The following is a 25217-nucleotide window of genomic DNA, read 5'->3' as shown; positions in this document are numbered from 1 at the left end:
GCTCTTGGGATGAAAGTGATTGTGTTAAAGAAAATCTTTTGATTGACATCCTTCTGGTGTTTAAGGGAGGACATGTCTTTTTTTTCAGAAGTTTTAAAATAAAATGAGTAGTTACTTCATTGAAATAGAATTGAAAGAAAAAGTTGAACATTTGCTACATAACTGAGAATTACCAATAACTGAAGAACATATGTTTGTAGATTGTAAGATTTAGAAGGGTGGATGGATGCTATGTGGTAAATAAGGATGGAGATTCTAGAAGTGAAAGAAACTTGAGTTTGAAACTTAGCTTCACCAGTACCAGAAATGTGAACTTGACAATATATGTACTCTAAGCATCTCCTTACTTAATTACCAATAAAAGAGGTCTCTTAATATATATCATGCATGATCGTTTTTGATATTAATAGATAGAATAAATGTATAGGGATATTTCAAGCCTGGCTCAATAAATTGTAGCTACCAATGTTTTCTTATCAACAAAAATATTATTATGCACAGATGGACACATGAGATTTTATCCCTCATGGAGGAGATTGGCAAATGTTAGATAGAATTTGAAAGATGACATTGAAGGATATGCACACATACTTGTGGTTCTTTTCCTCGACTTATTAAAGCTAAGGAGATGAATTTCTGGGCCTATCAGACTACTCAGATGTAATATGGAAACAAATCCTCCCTCTCAGAGAGTATACTGTCTGCCAACAGAGAGAGTGAAGTTGGGGAAGAATCACTTGACATAACTTCCTACAGTGTCAGAATTGGTTGACTTTGATTTAAATTGAAACTGCTCATATTTTGATTCAATTTTAAAAGTTAATAGTTTACGTATAAATATGAACATTTAGTTCCTCCTTACTCTTTTAAGTTTGTTGCTAATTCTGTACTGGCAAATTTGACCACTTTTAAGGATCTTTGATTAATAATTAGTCCCACTTTCAAACTTAGGTAAATATTTTCAAGCATTTTAAAATTGCTTAGTCATTTTAATAGTGATTTAGTTTAGAAGGATTCCAGTGATTGGGCTGATAGAACTTCTAAGCACCTAAAAATTTTGTTATGTCAAATAATTTAAGTTTATAAATACAGGGATTGATTTCCAATCCTGTATATGAGCTTAGTAGAATGGTAACTTAAACATACTTGTACTTTTATAAATTTAAATTTTAAATTGGAATTACCAGGTTTAAATTAATGGCCCATATTTGCTGAATCTTCACAAGTGGTTGTGGAGGTCCAGCTTCTCACTCTGCTGATATAAGGGTAGGGGAACTGTAGAGTGCTAGCTAACCCCAACTGGCACCACATTGTTGAATCTTTTTGCTGCTGGTCCCACTGAGTATGCCAGGCTTGGGGATCAGAACACTACTCAATTTAATCAGAGTAGTAAGGGAGATAAGCTTGCCATCGGGTCCTGCCAATACCACCCAGTCATAGAATCAGGGAATACTACCTGAATCTATGGGATGGGGCCTGGGAGTGAGGTGAAAAATCAGCAGCTTACATGGACCCATTTAAAACCCTAGGAGGAAGAAAATGCTTCCACGGACATTTGGCTGGAGTAGGGTAGGTATTGCCATGAAGATTTTATGTTCCGTTAGGCTACTCACTTCCTTATCCTTTGACTAGGATAGCTGTTTTTTGCTGAGAACTTCTTTTTATCTGTGGTTATTGGCAATTTTGATTTGGAGGCCTTTATAGAGGCCTGTCTGATGTATATGAGAGATAATAAAGAAGTCCACAGATCTATGATCATGTCATTTCTCAAGTCCTGAGGTTCCTAGATAGTCCCTCTTCATCTTTTCACCTTTTAGGAGACTTCCAATGCTTTTTGTTTGTTTGTTTGTTTGTTTCGTTTCTTTTTTGTTATGTCTAGGTGATTTTTGGTTGTAAGGGGAAAGACCTTAAGGAATAGAGACATATCATCTTGGTGGGAGCTGGAAGATCATCACCAAAGATTTTAACTTAGATCATAACCTGATTTCTTTGGTGACTACTGAGAGACATGTTGATCATCATTTAAAATTAATGACTTCATAGGTTTAAAATGGGCATTTCACATGGTATATGTCCCTAGATTCAAGCTCTACACATTCATTAACTCCTCAGGCTATGCATGGAATTCTGCAAACTCCCATCAAGTTTGATCACTCTTTATATTTGTTTCTTTGACTCTTACTACATTAAAAATTTTTTAAAAGTCAGTACATCTAAATATCTTCATGCTTTTTTTCCCCCACACATATTTTAGGACTGCTGAACTCTTAATGGGGATTAGAATACAATCCAGTTGAATTCTTGATTTCTCACGTCTTTGTCTGACTTGCAGTCATACTTTTTAATGTTATTCACCTGATGTTTCAAAAGAACAAAAAGGTTTTTAACCTGCAATGGGAAGGTGATAGTTGATTAAATTGAGAAAAGATGAGGCACACTAGAGCAGAAACTAGTATTGCTTTAATATTTTATTTTAACAATAAACTTTCATTTTTATTTAAGCTTTTTGTTGCCCTATAAGTGCTAACTTCCAAATATTCAGGGAATAGTAACCTAAGTTAGGAGGCAATTTTCTGCATTCCTAAATTATAGGATAATATAGTACTATCACTAATCATTTTAATTGAAAATGACAATTCACTTATTACATATCACACAATATCCTAAATTATTTAGATGTATAATTTGATGTAAACCGCAAAACAGCAGACTTTTGGGAGACTGGTATGGATGTATATTAAATTGAATTATGCAATTTGACTCAATTTCAGAAATTTATTCTAAATAAAAACATTGAATTTAATTTTGGTTTTATGAATTTGTTGTAAAAAAAATTAGATGATTCTCCGATACTATTTGTTTTTATTAACCAATGTCATCCCAATAAATTAAAAAAACCCAAAAGATTCAAAGAAATATTCCTTTTTCACCATTTCCGTTATAATCACAGAAACATAATTTAAAAGTTCTTTAAAACTAAATCGATTATTTAAAACTTAACAGCCAAAAAAACTAATTTAATACACCTAAAAAATGGCACAATGTTTTCACTTATTGAAATATACATTTCACTTATTAAATTTTGATATGACCAAAATTTATATTACAAAGAATATATATGAATAATGTAATGTTAATAAGATTATATAAACATATCAGCAAATTTCAATCCAGGTTTTGGCAATGAGGTTTTTAGATTTAATATTTTCATGTTTATTCACATTTTTTCTTTTTTAAATATTACATTTTTTCCCCTCTGTCTAGACTGCATTTGGTGTGAATTTGTCAGGAAAAATATACAGTCAATTTTATTGTATATTTTAGAATTTATACAGTTTAGCTTAGAATTTGTACAGTTTACATCTGATATTTTAAATTTTAATAACTAACTTAAAATTTTTAAGTGTTTTGACAAAATCTTTTCATAAGCTCTCCTAATTAATATTTCTGTTTTGTTTTATAATTTTGACATCTCAAATATCCTAAATATATGTATTATAAAGTCTTCAGAAGATTATTCAATCAAATCGTTATCAAGAGGTAGTTTTAAAAATGTTCCTGTATATATGTCTTAGCTTATAAATTGTTAATATGTTTTGGGACTTTAGTCTCATTTTGCATAAGAGCCCTTTCTTCCCTCTCCCTCTCCCCCTTCCTCTCTGTCTCAGTCTCTGTCTCTATCTCTCTCCTCCCCCGCTCTCTCTTTCCTTTCCATGATGACAGAAGTTGTTTCTTTGTGGTGGTATGGTGAAGCTTGGGATGTTGCAGATCCAATCACAGAAACAACTGGCTGGCGAACTCAGCTCCAGAGTTATGAGGTTGGCATGGCCCTCAACCTTCACGATTCTTTATTTTCTAAAGACTGTAGAGATTTAATAATTTGCCAAGGGTTTTTCCAAGTTTTATTTTTTGCCAGGAGAGTTTTTAGGGGAGAGTAGAGAGGGATGTCCCAGCCCTGCGTGGCCCATTGAGATGAGGCCAACCCTAGGTTGAAACAGTAGTCGATCACATGCAGGGCTCCACAGAGTCCTACTCCTGCTGCAAGTTCCAGTTCTGTAAGAGGACAAGTCCATAGCTTTAACATAGCTCAATTTCTGGTTAAAAATATAAATTATATAAATCAATAAATATATAGATACCTTGTATTTGAGTATAGTTATACATTCATGGTACTTTATAGATTTTATCCTTTACCTGTGGTAGAGAAGGATCACTTATCAGCGCATGAACTCACCGAACCATCTTAAGCTAGAAAAGTATTTCCTTTTAAATAAGAAATCAACCAAATATAAAGTTATAAATTTTGAGATCTTTTAAAATTTTATATACCACAATATTCTTATGTATTCTTAGATAGGCTTTAATTTATTAAACAAGGAATTCATTATTTACTTTACTCTGATTGTACAATAATTATGTAAATGAATCATAGATCTGATAATTACTGTCAACAGCAATTTTATAACCACATTAAACATATAAACATAACATACAAATATTTTATAACAACATCAAATTATATGCTAAATCAAAGGATTATAAAATAGTATTATAAAGAATATATTTTGGCAATACTGTATATAATCTAAAATTGATAGAGTCTTGCATTAGAATTTTATTTAATTAAAATATATACAGTGGTGCTCTGTCTTGCTGAATGAAATGTCAGACAGAGAAAGGTAAAGGCCATATGATTTCACTTATATGTGGAATCTAAGGAACAAAAAGAACAAACTAATCAGAAACAGACTCACAAATATAGAGGACAATCTTGTGATGGCCAGAGGGGATGGGGGGTTAGGAGACTGGGAGACAGGGGTGAAGAGTTAAAGAAGTTGATAGATGCTCATGGTGATGGGGAGCATGCCATAGGGAATGCAGTTAGCGTTAATGTAATCACGAGATACAGAGCCAGAGGGAAGAGCAGTCGGGGATTGTTTATAAACTATATAAATGTCTAACCAATGTACGGTATACTTGAAACTAATAATAAAATTTAAAAACAAAGAAAAAAAAATATGTACAATGGTAATATAAAATTGATTTCATCACAAGAGATTTCCATTAACAGTTAAATTCTGTTTACATTAGGAATTTCTTCAGCTATAAATATCAGAGAAACAAACTAGCATTGGTTTAAATGCATTTATGGTTCTTATGAGGGTCAGATTTACAGAGTCCAGAACTTAGTGATATAATAGAGAATTTAACTTGGTGCTCCTGCTGCTGATGGTGACAACTTTTGATCTACTCACCTTACTGTGTTGATTTTTCATTTTCTTGTTTTTATCCACATGTACATAATGTGACTATTACATTTTCTAATGTTGAAGTCAAGGTCATAGATGGCAGAAATTGGGGGGGGAAAGCTCTTCAGTTCCTATTATCCTGTTTGTCTCATTTATTAAGGACTGAAAGTGAAATTTTGTTTTAGAAGTCCTCTAATTCTTTACCAGAATTCAGTCAAATGTCTGTGTTTGGCTACAAGGATGGCTGAGTTGACAAATAGCTGGCATTTTTAGCTTCTATACTAGGAGGCTGGTAGGGATTAGGATTGGGATTATTTTCTCTTTAGTCAACCAAAAATTGATGCCCTGTTTCCTATATGTGTTTATATGAGTCCACCCTTGAAGTAAATATAAAATGATTATAAACATATTCAAGAAGAAAATATCACTGCATTTTTTCACTCCACCCTATGCTATCTGGAAGAATGTTGTATTTCATCAAAGGCAGATATAGTGGAATTTAAATACATAGCCCTGGCCTATTATCTTTTAAATCCTTATGTCAGTTTTCCAATTTGATATCTCATTATTATGATAAACTCAGAGTTTTCAGGAGCTGAGAATTGGTATATTCTGGGCTTTCCTCTCACCTCCCTTTACCCCCAGATATACCTACCTCTGATTATCATCTACCAGTAATCCTCTCAGTAAATGATATCAAAATACATCCAGTTTCTCAAACCAGAAAATTGGACACCATTCTTAAATTCTCCCTTTTCTTCGCCTTGACGTCATTTAATCAAATATAAAGCTTCACTGATTTATCTTTAAAAAATCTCACAAATGAGAAATTCCAAGTCTAAGGATACCCACTGGGATGTGGAGGCCTCAGGACTAAACCCCTAGAGTAAGATGTAGAGTGAAGGATAAAGGTAGTGTCGTTGAAGGTGGCCAGGAAATCATTTTTAAAAGACACATGCTGCATGAAAAAAAAAAATTACTTTTATGTAACCTCTGTTATCAGCTGCCACTAAAAGAGAACTACAGTGTCTTTGGCAACAAGACCTTCATTGCAGTGATGTGATGTCCATAAGCCACAATGAGGGTGAACAGGAAGAAGGCATCTTTAACAGCACATTCTAATATCAGTGTTTCAATATTATCTTTGGAAACTAACAGCTGCTTGTTAATGCACTGTGTTAGGCTTTGGAGAGCTAAACAACTCTGATAAATGTTTCTTGCTCTGAGGTAAAATGTTTGCAGTTTGTTTTGATAAGGAAAAAAAAGTGTACTTTTTAAAAGGCAACCTTTATGGAAGCAGGAGGATTTAGAAATTGTATGTACGATGTCGGGAGAGATTGAGAATATTTTAGATGGTTGACTTTTAGTCAGTTGTTTATTGAGCATGTCATTACAGCAACTTATATATAATTGGATTTTTCAGAAAACTTTGGTGAACATTCATTTCTTTGTACCACAGGTAGCAGAATCTTAGAAATATCAGTGATACTGGTTTTGAAGCTACATTAAGTAGCTATTGTAATATTTAAGACATATCTGAATCTACCTAACTCATGTAAAATTGCCTTATTTTCAAGTTTCATGTTTGGTAAAACTAGACAGACCACTTACTGAACTTTTAAATAACAAATCAATAAATTCCACATAAGTATGACCTTGAGAAACATTCTATAATGTGCACAAAGGATATGAATCACTTTTAACTAGATTTCTGTAGCTGTGAAATACAAATTTATTGTGAGAATCAGACTTATATCCAATAGAAATGGTTCCTCTAATTAATTATTATCACAATTTCGTGGACAGCTTGACAAGTCTATATCTTTTCTGTGTAGGAATTATACACACTTTTTAAAAAAACTTTTAACTGTGGTTTTGTGATTTTAACATATTTGGGGGATTGAAAAAAATACAGTTTCCAAGGAGGCTTTATTAAAAACTCCTCAAAGAACTGTCAATAAGTGTTATATCTGAAAAAAATTATATTTGATCAATAATTTATTTTTTCAAACACAATGGTAAGAGCGTATCAATGTTATTACTCAGGTCATTAAAATTTAATAAGCCTAATGGAATATAAAACTATTTCTATATAAATATGAGCTAAAATTGAATTTCTGAAAGAAAATTAAAAAAAAAAAACTAGCAGTTTTTACATATGGATATAACCCTGTATAAGCATTGAAGATTAAGTGATAATTTTTAACTGATTATGAAATAGTTTGGTATAGGATTTTCTGGTTAATACATTAATAACATTTTAAATATACTAATAGAATTATGATTTTATCACACAAGTGTAATTCATATGGAACACTGAAGATAAAAATCAAATTGAGAGCAAGCGAATTTCAAAAAAGTATTTTATGAACACGTATCCAGTGGGATACTGGCAATTGTTTAAAAACAAGCACTCAGAAAAATAAAGAAAGAAAACATTTTTTAAAGCACTCCAGTACTTCACTGTACATAATTCATTTGTATGAGATATACCTAAAAATTATAAATAAAATAAGGAAAACAAAAAATAACTACATATTTCTAGCAGAAGAGAGATAAGTGCTTACAGAATTGTTGCAAGTACTATATAAACAAATCAATAAAGAATATTACCCCAAATCACAAAACTACAGGAGACTGCTTATGAACCCAAAGCTGTCTACATTTCTGAATCTAGAGAATGAGAATGAGACGTGAAGAGTCTGTGGCAGATGTGGTTATCTGGGGTTAGTCTGCAATCAGTGTCTTCCAAATCTCACCTAAGTACTTCTTAATAGTAGAGTGTAAAGCAGAACTCTACTGGGAAGAGATTTCAAAAAATTTATTTCTCAGTCTTTTCATTATTGGGATACAGCTGAGGATTGGAGTGGGGTTAGGTTACCCTGCATGGCAGTGGGCTATAAGTGGTACAAAATTATATCATATTTAAATTTACCAAGATACCGTATAACTTAAAGATCTATTTTATGTTTCATAGAGATAATTATTCTATTTTGAATTGCCCTGTATCTTAAATGTTTGGAGTTATAACGTGATATAGAATAGCAAATAAAGTGAATCAAAATAGCATAAAAAAGTATACATTTTCTTAAAATGTATAGCTTCTTACTATTATAATTGTAAATTTATAACAACGAACTGAAGTAGGATTCGTATGTGGGAAAATATACCTTAAGTTGGGTTTTAGACACTCGAACATATCCTTTTATCCATAGCTTTATTGAGGAATAATTGACAAATCGAATTGTAATACATTTAAAGTGTACAATGTGATGATCTGAGATACGTACCTATTGTGAAAGGATTTCTACCAACGAGTTAATTAATATATCCATCATGGCATGTATTTACTTTTTCTTTTTGGTTAATACTTAAATTCTGCTCTTAACATATGTTAACTATATGAGTATTGTCAACTATAGCCACCAGGTTATACTTTAGACCCTCAGACCTTATTCAACCTAAGATTGAAAGTTCATATCCTTTCACTAGCCTCTCCCTATTTCCCCAGCCCCTGGCAAGAACCATTCTACTTTTTTTTCTATGATTCTGATTTTTTTTTTTTTTGGTTCCACATGTAAGTGATACCATATAGTATTTGTCTTTCTCTGTCTGAATTTTTTTTTTATATTTTAGCCCCCAATGCCCTCTAAGTTTGGCTAATGTTGGCACAAAGGCAGGATTTCCTTATTTTAAGGCTGAATAATATTCGTGTGTGTGTGTGTGTATCATATTTTCTTGATCCATTTTTCTGTTGGGGAACACTTACATTGTTTCCATACTTTGGGTATTGTGAAAAATGCTGCAGTGAACATGGAAATACAAATAATTTCTTCAAGGTAATGATTTAACTTCTATTGGTTATATATACAGAATTGGAATTGCTGTGTCATATGGAAGTTCTACTTTTAATTTGAGGAATCACCACACTGTTTTTCATAGTGATTATGCCAGTTTACAATCCCACCAGCAGTGCACAGGGTTCACTTTCTCCAGATCCTCACTAAAACTTATTATTTCTTATCTTTTTTTGATAATAGATAGCCTAACAGATGTGAGGTGTCATCTCATTGTAGTTTTGTTTTTTTTTGCATTGTCTGATGATTAATGGTGTTGAGTACCTTTTCATGATCTGTTGGTCATCTGTATGTCTTTTTTAAAAAATGTGTGTTTGAGCTATTCGCCCATTTTTTAATTAGGTTATTTGCTTTTTAGCCTTTGAGTTGTATGAGTTCTTTATATATTTTGGATATTCTTTTATCACATACGTAGTTTGCAAATATTTTCTCCCATTCCATAGACTGCTTTTTTATTTTCTTGATGATTTTCTTTGCTGTACAGAAACCGTTGAGCTTGATGTAGTCTTATTTGTTTGTTTTTGCTTTTATTGCCTTTACTTTTGGGGTCAAATCCAAAAAGTCATTACTAAGCCCATAGTCTTGGAATTTACCTCCCAATGTATTCTTTTAGGAGTTTTACAGTTTCAGTTCTTCCTTTCAAGTCTTTAATCCATTATGAGTTTTTTCGGGGGGTATAGTATAAATTAGGGATTAAATTTCATTCTTATGCATGCAGATATCTAATTTCCCCATCATTTACTGAAGAAACTTTCCCTATTGTATTTTCATAGTTCCTTTATTGTAAATTAACTGACCATACATTATATATATGTACACATATATATGTATATGTATATATATATATACATATATATATACACACACACATATATATGTATATATATATATATGTATATGTATATAGATATATATATATATTGGTTTATTTCTGGGCTCTCTATTCTGTTTCATTGATATATGTGTATGTTTTTATGCCAATACCAAGATGTTTTGATTACTATTGCTTTGTAATATACTTTGAAATTAAGATATGTAATGCCTCCAGCTTTGTTCTTCTTTTTTAAGAATCCATGGGCTATTTAGGATCTTTTGTGGTTGCATACAAAAAATGCCATTGGAATTCTGATAAGGATTGCATTGTATCTGTACATTGTTTTGAGTAATATGGACATTTTAACATTAATTCTTCCAATTCATAAACATGAAATATCTTTCCATTCTTTTGAGTCTTTAATTTCTTTCATTGATGTCTTATAGATTTCAGTTTACAAATCTTTAATCATCTTGGTTAAATTTATTCCTAAGTAGTTTATTCTTTTTAATGCAATTATAAATGGTATCATTTTCTTAATTTCTCTTTCTGATAGTTTTAGTATATAAAACAAATAATTTTTCTCTATTGGTTTATTCTAACAGTTTTATAGTGGAGTCTATCTTTTATTTTTTAAAATAATTTAAAAATTTTTTCAATTATAGATGGCATACAATATTATATTAGTTTCAGGTGTACAACATGGTGATTAGACATTTATATATCTTACGAAGTGATCACCCCAATAAACTTAGTACCCATCTGACACTATACATAGTTATTACAATATTATTGACACTATTCCTTATGCTATAGTTTATATCTCAATGATTATTTTGTAAATACCAAATTGTACTTAATCTCTTCCCCTTTCTCTTCTACCTTCAATCCTCATCCTTTCTGGTAACCATCAAAATGTTCTTTGTACCTGTAAGTTTGTTTCTGATTTGTTTATTTTGTTCCTTAGATTCTACATGTAAGTGAAATCATATGTTACTATATATCTTAATTCCTTCCCCTTTCCATCCATCCTCAAGTCCCCTTCCATCTGGCAATCACCAAAATGTTCTCTGTACCTATGAATTTATTTTTGTTTTGTTTCTTTATTTTATTCTACAGACTTCACATTTAAGAAAAATCATATGGCATTTGTCTTTCTCTGACTTACTCCACTCAGCACAATACCTTCTAAGTACATCCATGTTGTTGCAGATGGCAAGATTTCATTCTTTTTTATGGTTGGGTAATAATCCATTGTATATATGTACCACCTTTTCTTTATCCATTCATCTGTTGATGAACACCCAGGTCGATTCCATATCTTGGCTATTGTAAATAATGCTATAATTAACATATGGATTCACATGTCCCTTCGAAGTAATGTTTTGAGTTTGTTTGGATAAATACCCAGAAGTTGGACTACTGGGTCCTTTTTTGTCTCTTGTTATAGTCTTTGTTTTAAAGTTTATTTCGTCTGACATAAGTATTGCTTCTCTAGCTTTTTTTGTTTCTATTTTCATAAAATATCTCTTTCCATCCCTTTATTTCCAGTCTGTGTGTGTCTTTCTATGTGACATGAGTCTCTTGTAGGCAACATATGCAGGGGTCTTATTTTCTTATCCCCCACCCCCAATCTTTTGATTGGAACGTTTAATCCATTTACATTTAAAGTAGTAGTGGGGTATTGTAGCCCCATACTATTATTGTATTGCTGTCTGTTTCTACCTTCAGATCTGTTAATAATTGCTTTAGATATTTAGATATTTCAAAATTGGGTGCATAAATATTTACAATTGTTATTTGCTCTGCATGAATTGATCCTTTTATTATTTTATAATTACCTCCTTTGTCTCTTGTTACAGTTTTTGACTTAAAGCCTGTTTTATCTAAGTATATAGCTACACATGCTGTCTTTAGTTTCCATTTGCATGAAGATGCTGCTTTGTTTGCTGTAGTTCTCTGGAACTTGTGAATGTAAGTACCATTGATTTTCAGAGCTAGTTGCTTTTGAGGCCCATCTCTCAGGTGGGAGCTTTTATGTTGGGGTGCTAGGTGTGTGGTCCAAATCCTGCCTTACTCAGAGAGAAATGGGAGTTGGGAACTTCTCTTCATTGTGTGGCACTGTGCCAGGGGTGAGAGTGTGTCTCAGCTTTCCTTATCCATTTTAATGTGGATATTTCTCAGTTGCTGGATGTATAGGATTTCTCAGCTAGTTCCTGAATTTCCTTCAGAGGGAATTGCTCCATGTGTAGCTGTACATTCAGTATGTCTATGGGTTGAGGTAAATTCAGTAACCTCCTTTATCACCATCTTAGTCAAGATTCAGTCAAATCTTCCTTTCTGAACTTATCTTTCTATAAATTATGGTATAAATTGAAAGAGGCTGGTTAAAGTTTTTTACTTAATTGAAAGCTTGACTTTCCTTGAGATTTTCAAGTTTTATATTTGGGAATATTACAGCATTGTAATGTAAGGATGTTTACTACAGTTAACAGCATATGCTGACCTTATCTGCTGTCATAGATTTTTAAAGGGAGATGAGAAAGGGTTGATAGTAACACTGAAAAACATTTATTAGTGCAATATGGAGGATTATACAGCTCTTAAGTTAGCTGAGCTGAACTGAACAATGAAAGGAGTTACATGTTTATTCTCTTTACTAGTAGCAGAGGAGTAGTATGCTTTCAAATTAAACCTTATTTTGTGTAAGTCAAGGTTTGGGCAGAAGTTACACACATCTATTAAAGTAATGTTTACATAGCTTATTCTTCATGGGAAGTATATCACTTCTAGATTCCTTTTTAAGTATAAAACAAACTATAAAAAACATCAAATCCCAGCACATCTGTAATTTTCAACTATTATATTTCTATATTGTATATACAACTATATACATATACATATGTCTATATAAAATAGTGACTTGAAAAACTCGCAAAACATGCCTTTTCCTTTTAAGTTTGTCATAATAAGGTCAAAAGTATTAATCTACAATATTATGCTCATAAACATAGACCATTTCAAAGCCATAAGATGAAAATATATATATGTGTATATTGCTTGAATTTAGAATTGTCTTTGATTTTTTTCATCCCCTTCACCTAATTTCAATATTGATCAGCATCATTCTTCTCCTAAAATCCTGGGTACTATATTTTGAGTAATTTATGTTTCTTAAAAAAATGAAGGTGTGAAAATCTATAAGGAATAACTGATAAAGTAGACTCACAACTCAGTTGAGGAAATTATATTTTTCTCTTGTTATACTGTAAATTACTGAGCTAGCTTAAGTAATGAGGAAATACTTCAATTCTCATAGACAACCTTCATGCTTTAGTTAAGTTAGTTTTAATACCAGACCCTTTAAAAATAAAAAGATGTACCTCTACTGTTGGTTGTGGTAATAGGACAAACTCTCTTTCTTAATACCTAGCATCAGGGTGGAATACACTTTTAATTCAAGACTGAGCCAATTCTCATTTTATTTCCTCTCTGCTTTAAATAAACTCTTTATTGCCTGCCCGTGATAATGGAGATCGGCCCTGTTAACATTTCTCCTTTGCCAGCTGGCACTAATGGTATTCTTTGTTACTAGAAGAAGCTGAAGTGACACTGGAGGAGGATGGGATATTTGTTCCTGGTTTTGCTGTACTTTTCTCACATGGTTCTGCAGCATGCGCAGTTTTTCTAGAACCCAGCTCCTACCAAGGGAGCAACTTTCCAGCATCTGGCTGTTGTAGTGCGGCAGCCAGTAGTACCCAGCAGCCGGCAGCTTCACAGCTGAGTGTCTCCAGTGAGGCACCTCCCATTAATGATAACTCCTGATTCCATCTAGGGTGGTTGGTTTTCTCAGATTTTTTGAAGTAGGGTAGATTCCTCTGGAGTGATTTCCCTGAGACCTCAGAGGATAAATTCAATTAGCATGGCACATCAGTGATTATTTTTCCATCCGGTGAGCCATGCCCACACACTCTTCAGTGAGAATGTAATTGATATTTATTGTTTCTTCTATCACATTGTATCCTATATGTTCACTGCTTTAGCTATATCTTTAGCCTCTTTGGGTTCTTGACCTGTTATCATGACTCGAACCTTTATTCCCGATGGTTCTGAGTCTTCGATTTCCTTGTCTTTTTTGGTTGTTATTGTTCGCATTAATCTTCACTATTAGACATGAAGGTATTAAGAGGCACTCCAGAGATTCCTGGATGGTAGACAAAGTTCTCCGTGTCTCCATTGTCTGCCAGCAACTCAGTCCCCCTTTTGTAATTGGTATAGTAGTAAAAGGAGCCACTCCCACTTCTACTCCTTGATTCCCATGCATTTTTGATGAAGGAAGTACATCAAATATTTTTTCTACCTCAAAATATATAGCAATTGCAAGACAACATCTCACCTTTTTAGAGTGTTATCTTTCAATTAGCCTGTAATAGAGTCTTCAGTAAGCAGTTCCACCTTTCAGTTAAGTCTATGGAAATCCACACTGTCGAGGTCATATGTAGGCTTTGTCCTTGTCACCAGTATATTCATGGCATCACTGAGCGAGCACTGGAGTGACTGGAGAAAAGACTGACATCCACAGTGCAAGTCATTTTGTCCACCTGGTTAAGAAGAACATCTACTGTGTATCCATTTGTTGGGAAATCTTATGAGACACCAACGTCTTCAGTATGTGCCCCTTCTGAAAATTCCATGCCAGTACCTCTTGCCCAGATAGCCTTAATCTTTCAGTCATGTTTCATCTAACCAGACCATAGCAGTTGCCCAAAATCAGCACAAATCCATATTTCGGCCACCGATCACTAGAAGTGGGAGGAGAAACTTCTATGAAGTGACTCCTGCTGGACCAGAGAGCTAGACCCAGGTCAGAACAGAGAATGCTTTCAGTAAATCCTCTTAGAGACTGATCAACCCTTCCCCTGTGCGCATGGCATGCTAGTTCCTGGAGTAGGCCTTTACTCTGCCCCTGGCAAGAATGTAAAGTGTTTTCCCCTTATCTGGGGTGGGTCGCACACCAGTACCCCGTCCATCGTGCCTTGTTCTTTAGTACCTGCTCTGCAGTGTGAGGGATATCTAGTTGGTATTGCCACTGCACAAGATGTGCCTTATACCAAGGATTCCTAACCTGTGGGCCGCAGACCGGTACCGGTCCATGGCCTGTTAGGACCTGGACCGCACAGCAGGTGAGCATCGGTGAGCAAGTGAGTGAAGCTTCATCTGTATTTGCAGCATCTCCCCAGCACTAGCATTACAGCCTCAGCTCTACCGCATATCATCAGGCATTAGATTCTCATAGGAGCACTGGTCTCTTGTACCAAAAAGGTTGGCGACTGCTGCCTTATATGTAAGTTCCCTTAATAAACTCTCGATGTAATGATGGAATTGTTAGCCTATTTTCTTCTGTCTCTTGGCCCTGGGAAATTTTATGAGCAATTAGTTTGCACACAGTAGATGCCAAAAAGTACTATACAAAGTTTTGCTCATTGGAAACATTTTCCATGACCACTGACCCTCATGGTCACGCTGAGTCTGTAGTTTTGCAGCTGTCTTCTTTCAGAGACTACCAGCATCTCATGCATACCCATCTGTAACCAATGCTCAAGATTTTTCTGTCTAAGTCAACTGGTAATAAAGAATAACCCAGCAGAATATAAGCATAAAGTAAGAGAAAACAGTTGATTTTGAAGGAGTCTGAGCCACCTTACTCATGCAACTTACTTTTACTTTCCATACCTACACATACTCAATCTCCACTGATATGGGAGACGACATAATATCTATGATATAGGAGGTTGAGAAGACATAATATTCATGATGGCCCCCTTAAGCTACATGGTCACCTGTTGCTCTGCCTCCTCAGCAAGATATTCAAAGGGAGGATAGGGTTGGATGTTGTTTTGGGGATTGCTAACCAAAAGTATTCCTCATATTTTATCAAAGTGATAGGAACATTCTTCTGGTGAATTTTTGTTGATAGTTTACAGTACATTATAGACATATGATGGCTTTTGAGTAAATATTTGTACTGCATGTTGCTAGCATACCAGCATGGCTTTTACTTATTTTTAAGAGTAAAATGTTATAATTTTGAGATGCTCCTCTATGAGAGCTTACATTTATAATAAAAATTTTACAACCTCCCTCCACCAAGGTTAGATAGTCACAGAATAAAGTTTATGAAACATACCCTGCATTTATTAAATCAGTCTGGAAATTATCAACTTTGTAAAGTTGCCCATATTAGCAAAACAAATTCAAGAGTATAATTGATGAATATATCAATAGATTTTGTTTTATTTTAAAAAACTCAAAATTGTTTTATTGATTCGGGAAAAATATAAAATTTTCCATAGATTAAACTCACATTAGTCTGCAGTGTGTACTGATAATTATATACACAGAGTAATTTTAAAACATAAGTATTATGGACTTTAGTTATTGATTATGATACAATGGATGATAACCTATTATGTAATTAGCTTCACATATCATTGTGTAGATTGACATTTTCAGTATTTGAAAGAATAAAATATATTCAACCTAGCCATCAAGCTTTTTCCCCAAAGAGAAAAAAAAAATCACAAAAAGTCTGATGCAAACGGTAAGACTGGCCCGACCCTAAAGAAAATAAAGTGGCAAAAAAAAAAAAAAAAGATTTATTTAATGAAATACAAACATTCCAAGTATAATGTGATTTGGGAAGGCTTCAGCAGCCTTAATACAAAATGATCGTGTGTTGAATTCTTAAGCCCTGAGGAGCTTACAGCTCAGGTGTGCAGTTTTATATTATTGGGAAAATAGATGTCTATCCCACTAACCTCAGTCCTTCTTAGTTTTGATTCAAGATTCTAATTTCTATTGAGAGTATATTTTGTCAACTTAAAGAAGGGACGTTTGTACTTATTCTCTTTTCATTGTCAGAAATATTTGAATAATATTTTATACTTAGTAAAGGAGTTTTTGCTATGTACTGTATGTTGAACTGATCACCGATTTTAGATGTAAAAGGACAGTTATGCCAACAATTAGGCCATGTGAGCTATAACATCACCAATCCTGACAAGGCATAAGCAACCCAACGTCGGGATTTTAAGATGCATGAATGAGTAAGTAACCATGAGGTAGAAAGCACAAAACCTGCCTCAAAGGGTACATTTTAGCAAAAAAAGAAGTCAATTAAATGGGAGGCCATTACAACCCAGTAGAGGAGGAAAGAAAGTTATACACAGACCTGAATTTTTGAACAATTCAAAATAAAAAGAAATACAGAGTTTCTTATTTATTTCAATACAGCAATGACATTTGGGGAGCACAGGGTTGTCACTGTTAACTTTCATTTCCCTAGTTTCAATATTTTAAAGTATTTAGAATTATAACCCAAAGGATGCTCAGCTAATTGTTCCCAGGTCAGCAGCTGTATTAATCAGTTCAGACTGTTGTAACGAAATACCACAGACTAAATGGCTTAAACACAGAGATTTCTTTTCTCTCAGTTCGGGAGGCTGGAAGTTCAAGATCAAGGTGTTGGCAGGTTTGGTTTCTTTGGAAGCTTCTCTCTTTGGCTTGCAGATGTCTACCTTTATGTTGTGTTCTCATATGGTCTTTGTAGGCATTTTCCCTGGTGTGTTCCTTTTGTGTATGGATTTCCTCTTATAAGGTCACTAGTCATACTGGCCTCATTTTAACTTAATCACCTTCTAAGAACTACAAATATAATCACATTCTGCAGTACTTGGAGTTAGGGCTTCAAAATGTGAGTTTTGGGAAGAAATAATTAAGCTAATAATAAAATATAAAAGCTACCTCAGAAGTGTTGTGTCCAGAATAACCAGACCCAACTTGAGTGCTCTTAACCAGGAGACAGTTTATTAGCCGGCGGCTGTCCTTGCAAAGGAGCAGCCTCGAAATGCCAAGATACAAGGTTTTTAAGCCCCAAATCCCATTCCTCATTCTGTCTTAAACACAAAGGTCCATCTTTCTCCTATTCACTACCTGTCAACCCACTGGTCAGGTGTGCAAGCGGGAAGTACAGAAGCAGAAAGCTTGTGTTAGAATGTTATGTTCCTATGGGTGATTGCCTATGTTCCCATGGACAATAGCCAGTGTTCCCATGGGCGATGGCCAAACAGTAATTTTCAGCTTATATACAATTGATTATTTTTCATGCCACGCAAGCAAGCAGGGTTACACAGGCTAAAATTGGCAGTTAGCGTATGAGCTCATTGTTACAAGTTTCATGATTAACAGAATGTGGTTAAGGGTTCCAGAAACTAGGCCTAAGTTATAGACTTCCTTTGTCCAATTTCAGGTTTTAATTATTCTTTAACCCTTTCACATTTCAGCAGGCCATTACAGAAGTAGGGCCCAGACAGAGAGCTGAGAAAAGGATTCTTGGTATCATTTCTGAGAAAGAGGAAAGTGAACCCTCACTATGTGAGGTCTTCTCTCCTTACTCTTTTATGATATTCTTTATAAATTCTTCCTCAATCTATAATCTATTTACATATCAATCTAATTGCTAATAATTCTTCCCTTCTACTTATTCTTTTATGTATATATATATATTTAATTTTAATCTGTGCTTCCTTGTCCCTTGGTTTTGCTTGCTCAGCACTAAAAAGAAAGAAAAATCAGTTTTTTATATGTAAAACATACCATAGTTTACTGCCAGGTTATTGTTGTTGTTGTTGTTTTAATAATGAGAAAAAGTGGCAGGCAATAATTGCTATTTAATTTGCCAAATTTTCAAAAACCAGATTAGTACATGTTAAATCAAGGAAGTGTCTGATTTTTTTTTTCTGGAATTACAAAGTTCATGAGTAGAATACTTGGGGTTTTATTTAATTTTTCTTGTAGCAGAGAATTCTAGAGATGATAAACCCTTAGATATATAGTTTTGGATTTTTCTGGGTTACTTATATTTATTTTGCAGACTCTTTTTTGGTTTTAAGAAATGGGAGTCAGGTTAGTGACATAACCCTGGAAGCACAATATCTTATTATAATGTGTAAAATATTCATGGAGTTCCTAAAAGTAGTATTTATATAACCTTCAAAGATTTAGTGTAGGTGGGTCATATAGAGAAAAAGGTAGAATGTAAACTCTTAGTCAACCTCTTGATCTGACATGTAATACAGCTAAAAGAATAAAGCCTTTACAAGGCCTTCATTTTATAAGGGATGATGCTTACTGAGTTCATTCCTGCTTTCCATCATACCGTGTTTGAAAGTGACCACTGAGTGAAGGCATACTCAGTTGACATATGACTTAAAAACTACTTGCAGAAATTATTTACCTCGAGAATTTATTTGCATATTTTATATAAAGATGCCCGAACATACATGCATTATAGATTATTAACCGTATACAATTTAATGTATAGTCTGTTCAATGTTTGCAGTTCTGTTATGGTCCAGTCATCTGTACTCTCTTAATCTCTTTGATACCTCCTTTTGGAAGAGTCTTTGTGGAGAGATGATATCTTTGTATTATGTTACTCGTATACCAATTTAAATATTGACAAGGTTTAACTTTCTGATTTCCTAGTTTAAACTACTAAAAGAGGAACTTTGTCTTATTTGCTAATCAGAAAAATGTCAGACTCCCTTATTTATGTAAAATGGTCCTACTTTTTTGCTCTGCCTTGATCAGCTTTATTTACTTAGAAGATTTTATTACCGTTCAGATTGTTTGCATCTTTTCCCTGTCAGTTCCTGGTTCCTCCTTAATGATGAGTGTAATTCCTACCCAACTGTTGTCAGGCTTGCTTGTGTGATGTGATTTGTTCAATAATATATGATAGGAAATGATGTGCAGCACTTCTGGGCAAAAGCTTTAGAGATCAGATAAGGGCTGATCATCTAGCCAGAGTAAATAAAAACAAGCAGGGCTTTAGCTTATTTGCAAATAATAGATATCATGAACAGGAAATAGACACAATTTTTTGTTAGGTCACTGAGAGTTTTTAGTATTGTTTTCCCAATATGATACAGACTAAACCAACTATTGTGATCAGGGAAGGACCTGGATCCTTTCCTGTGTCAATGTTTCATTTATAATCTTTATCCTTTATAGATGATCTTGTTGTTTTCCATGATTTCAAATATTTGCACTAAAAGTCTCTAAATTCACAACTCTATCTGAGACTTCTCCTGTCTTTCACATTGCAGTATTGTAATTTACCTAAGTGGAATGTCCATTTAATTATCTCATAGATGTCATCACCATATGCAGAGAGAATTATTGATTGTCCTCAACATACCAAGCCTCCTCTATGCCATCCAGTCTTTCTTTTTTATTAATTACATTTATTGAGTTGACACTGGTTAATAAAATTATACAGGTTTCAAGAGTACTATTCAATAATTCATCATCTGTATATTGCAACTTGTGTCCACTACCCAAAGTTAAATCTCCTTCCATCACCATATATTTGATCCCCTTTAACCTTATTTACCTCCCTTCTTCCTGCTTTTCCTCTGGTAACCACTAAAGTGTTGTCTCTGTCTATGAAATTTTGTTTGTCTTCATTTGTTGCTTTCAGTTTTATATCCCACATATGAGTGAAATATCATTCTCAACCCTTTTTGTCTGACGTATTTCATTTAGCATGATAATCTCAATCTACCTATGTTGTTACAAATGTCAGTATTTCGTCTTTTTTATGGCTGAGTAATATTCCATTGTATATATATACCACAACTTCTTTGTTCAATCATCTATCAAAGGGTGCTTCATTTGTTTCCATGTCTTGGCCACCGTGAATAATGCTGCAGTGAACATTGGAGTGAAAATATCTTCATGGATAAATATTTTCAATTTTTGAGGTGGATATCCAAAAGAGAGATTGCTAAGTCATACTGTAATTCAATTCTTAGTTTTTTTGAGGAACCTCCATACTGCTTCCATAATGGCTATATCAGTTTACATTCCCATCAACAGTGTATGAGGGTTCCTTTTCCCCCACAATCTCTCCAACATTTGTTATTACTTGTCTTGTTGATAATAGCATTCTTATAGATGTGAGGTGGTATCTTATTGTGAACTTGATTTGCATTTCCCTAATAGCTAGTGAAGCAGAGCATCTTTTCATATGTCTTTTGGCCATTTGTATATCTTCTTGGAGAAGTATCTGTTCGGGTTGTCTGCCCATTTTTTAATTGGATTTTTTTTTGGCTGAATTCTATGAGTTTTTTATATATTATGGATATTATTTCCTTATCAGAAACTTTGCAGATATCTTCTCCCATTCACTTGGTTCTATCTTTGTTTTGTTGATGGTTTCTTTTACTGTGCAGAAGCTTTTTAGTTTGGCGTAATCTCATTCATTCTACTTTTACTTCACTTGCCTTTGAGCAAAAATTTATTAAATTGTCTCTAAGACCAAGGTCCATGAGTTTAGTACGAGTGTTTTCTTCTATGCAATTTATTGTTTCATGACTTATATTTAGGTCTTTGATCCATTTGGGTTAATTTTGGTGTATGGTGACACAGAGCAGTCTAGTTTCATTCTTTTGCATGCGACTGTCCAGTTTCCCAGCACCATTTAATGAAGAGGCTTTCTTTTCTCCCTTGTTTGTTTTTGGCTTCTTTGTTGAAAATTATTTGCCCATATGTACATGAGTTTATTTCTGGGCTTTTAATTCTGTTCCATTGGTCTGTATGTCTTTTTCTGCCAATATCATGCTGTTTTGATTATTGTTACTTTGTAGTATAACTTGAAGTCAGGCAGAGTGATAACTCCTGCCTTGTCCATTTTTATCAGAAGTGCTTTGGCTGTGCAGACATTTTGTAATTCATATAAATATGATGGTTTTTTCCCCCTTCTAGTTCTTTAACAAATACCATTTGGATTTTGATGGGAATTGCATTAAATCTATAGCTTTTGCTAATATGGCCATTTTAACTATGTTGATTCTTCCAATCCATTAGCATAGAATATCTTTCCATTTCTTCCTATCTTCTTCAATTTCTTGTGTTATAAGAAATAGCACCACAGTTCACTGAGTCTTTCAAGCTAAAACTGAGCTTCATCTTTGATATGCCCCTTTTGTCATCTGAACTATCAATATATTCCAACAATTTTTCTTGAAAATGTTTTTGCAAATCCATTGGCTTCTCTTTATATCCATGGTTACTACTCTAGCCCAGACATCACCACCTTTTACCTACATTTCTGTGAGACTGTCTTCCTTTTTCTATTTTTATTTACCTAGTCTCTTTTCCACAGTGAAGCTACAGTAAACTTCCTAAATATATCTCAGATCAAGTCTCATCCTGCTAAAATTTTTTCAGTTGTATTTTACAACTCAAAACTCTAGGAGGAGGTCAACGGGGGGAAAAAATTAAGTCATTTCTTCAAGTAAATAAATAAATAAAGTTTAAAAATACAAACAAAAATTATTAAATTAAAAAAAAAAATCTAAATGCCTTTTTATGTCCTTAAGGCTGTGCATTATCTGGCCCTCACCAGCCTCTCTAGCACCATTTTATGCTGCCAGCCTCCTTGCTTACTATGATGCAGCTATATTGGAATTCTTGTGGTTGCTATAACAAGCCACCTGACTCCCAACTCAGGCCTATGCAAGCTCTTTACAATTTTAGAATTTCTTCCCTTTATTTACATAATAGATTCTTTTCTAATCATCAGTGGTTTTATCTAAATCACACATTCTGAGAGAGCTTTGCAATGACTTTCCTAATTAAATAGCCCAGTCACAGTCTCCTGCATTGTCAGCATCACTTGCCAGAATGGTGCATTTGTTACCACGGATGAACCTTCATTTAACACATCTTAATCACCCCAAATCCATAGTTTACCTTAGTGTTCACTCTTGGTGGTGTACATTCTCTGCGTTTAAATAAATTTATAATAACATATAGCTATCATTATAATATTATGCAGAGTATTTTAACCATCAAAAGAATTCTGTTTTCTAACTCTTCATTCTTCCTGTGCTCCCAAACTCCTGACAACCACCGATCTTATTTGTTGTGTCTATAGTTTTTCCTTTTCTAGGATGTCATATAGTTGGAATCATACAGTATGAGTCTTTTTATATTTGGCTTCTTTCATTTTTTAACATGCATTAATGGGTCCTCCATGTATTTCATGGCTTGTTAACTCATTTCTTTTTAGTGCTGAAAATATAATTATTGTCTACATGTGCCATAGTTTGTTTATCCATTCACTTGCTGAAGGATATCTTGCTTGCTTCCCAGTTTTGGCAGTTATGGATAAAAGTGGTATATACAACTATGTGTAGGTTTTTGTGTGATTGCTAGATTGTATGATGAGAATATGTTAAGTTTTGTAAGAAACCACCAAATTGTCTTCTAAAATGGCTATACCTTTTGCAATTTCACCAGCAGTCAGTGAGAGTACCTGTTGCTCCACATCCTCACCAACATTTCATGTTGTTAGTGTTCTAGAGTTTGGCCATTCTAATATGTGTGTAGTGGGAGCTCAGTGTTTTAATTTGCATTTCCCTGATGACATATGACGTGGAGCACATTTTCATATACTTATTGGCCATTCGTGTATCTTTTTTTGATAAAGTGTCTGTTAAAGTCTTTGGCCCATTTTTTAATGGAATTGTTTGTTTTCTTATTGTTGAGTTTTAAGAATTCTTTGTGTATTTTTTGATGATAGGTGCATATTTTGCTCATTCTCTTGGCATTGTCTTTCAAAGAGCAGAAGTTTTCATATTAATGAAATCCAGCTATCAGTTATTTCTTGCATGAATCATACTTTTAGCGTTGTATCAAAAAAGGCATCACCATACTCAAAGTCATCTAGATTTTCTTGTAGGTTATCTTCCAGAAGTTTTATAGTTATGAATTTTACATGTAGTTCTGTGATCCATTTTGAGTTCTTTTTTTGTGAAGGGTGTAAGATCTGTTTCTTGATTCCTTTTTTTTTTTAAGGTAGGTGTCCAGTTGATTTAGCTACATTTGTTGAAAAGACTCTTTATTTCACTGTGTTGCCTCGCTCTTATGTAAAATATCAGTTGACTATATTTATGAGGGTCTGTTTCTAGGCTTTCTAATCTCTTCTGTTAATCTATTTGTTTATTCTTTTGCCAAAACTACACTCTTTTGATTATCATAGCTTTATATTCAGTCTTGAAGTTGGGTAAAATCAGTCTTCCTTTTTATTTTCTTCTTCAATACTATGTTGGCTCTTCTGAGTCTTTTGTATAAACTTTAGAATCAGCTAGTTGATTTAAAAATAGCTTGCTGGTATTTTGTCTGGGATTGCATTTGAATTCAGTTAGTCTTGAATGTTGTAAAAAGGAGCCCTTCTTCTCTGCAGATTCATCACCTATGCTACATACTCACTGATGCATAGGCTATTGCCTGAAGCACATGGATGTACTCAGTTTGTTAAAATTCATCAAGCTGGATTGTCAGGATTTGCTCATGCTTCTCTGTGTATGTTACAGTAAAAATTTTGCTTAACATATTCTTACATTGTTGATTTTTAATTGATTGATTTAGTTGATTGATTAGTTTAAACTGCAGTTAATTTTTTTCCTACTCAGGATGTCAGGGATTTGTGAGGAATAACAGATCAGTATAGAAAGTGAAGTTAACTTCTACTTTTCTTTCTTATCTATGTGTAGTTATGTGTGTTGTTTTATAGCCATATATGTACATATTCGTATAGAACCAAAATGTGAAGAACTTTGTGTTAAGTCTAAATTTATTGTGAATCTAGTTTTAAGAGTCAAAATTGTGTAATTTGTGGTAAGCCATTGAAGTTAACATGTCTTCATCTTTAAAGAGGGTAATCTTATCCTCTGTAGATATATTTGAGATACTATTGAAATTGTCTAACTAAAAGACTGGATACATCATAGGCACTTAATAAATGTGGTTTCCCTTACCTTTTATTATTTTTAACACATTTATTTACTTATGTATTTAATCAGATTTTTTTAGAGCAATTTCAGATTCATAGCTAAATTGAGAGGAAGGTACAGAGATTTTCATTGTCTGAAAGATGTGAAGTGGCTTATATTTCTCTTATAACTCCATTCCTAAGTTTTAACCTCTGTAGTTTGAATGAAAATATTACCAAATGTTTTCAAACCATTAAAATCACTCATTATGTAATAGAAATAAGGAAAGTTCTCTCTAATTATGTTGGCTACTGAGACACTGTTAATCAGCAGGTTTGCCTAGATATCTCTGCCAGAGGAGGCAGTTGTGGTGTAACAACTGGGTCACCTTCTTAACAACTTTATTATACAGTAGTTTGTGTATTTTCTTGTTGACAGATTTAGAGCACTTTGT

The sequence above is a fragment of the Pteropus medius genome, unplaced genomic scaffold, assembly GCF_902729225.1.
Source record: "Pteropus medius unplaced genomic scaffold, Ma_sr-lr_union100, whole genome shotgun sequence".
NCBI classification, from domain to species: domain Eukaryota; kingdom Metazoa; phylum Chordata; class Mammalia; order Chiroptera; family Pteropodidae; genus Pteropus; species Pteropus medius.
The sequence above is the reverse complement of the archived record's forward strand: the minus strand, read 5'-3'. Positions refer to the sequence as shown.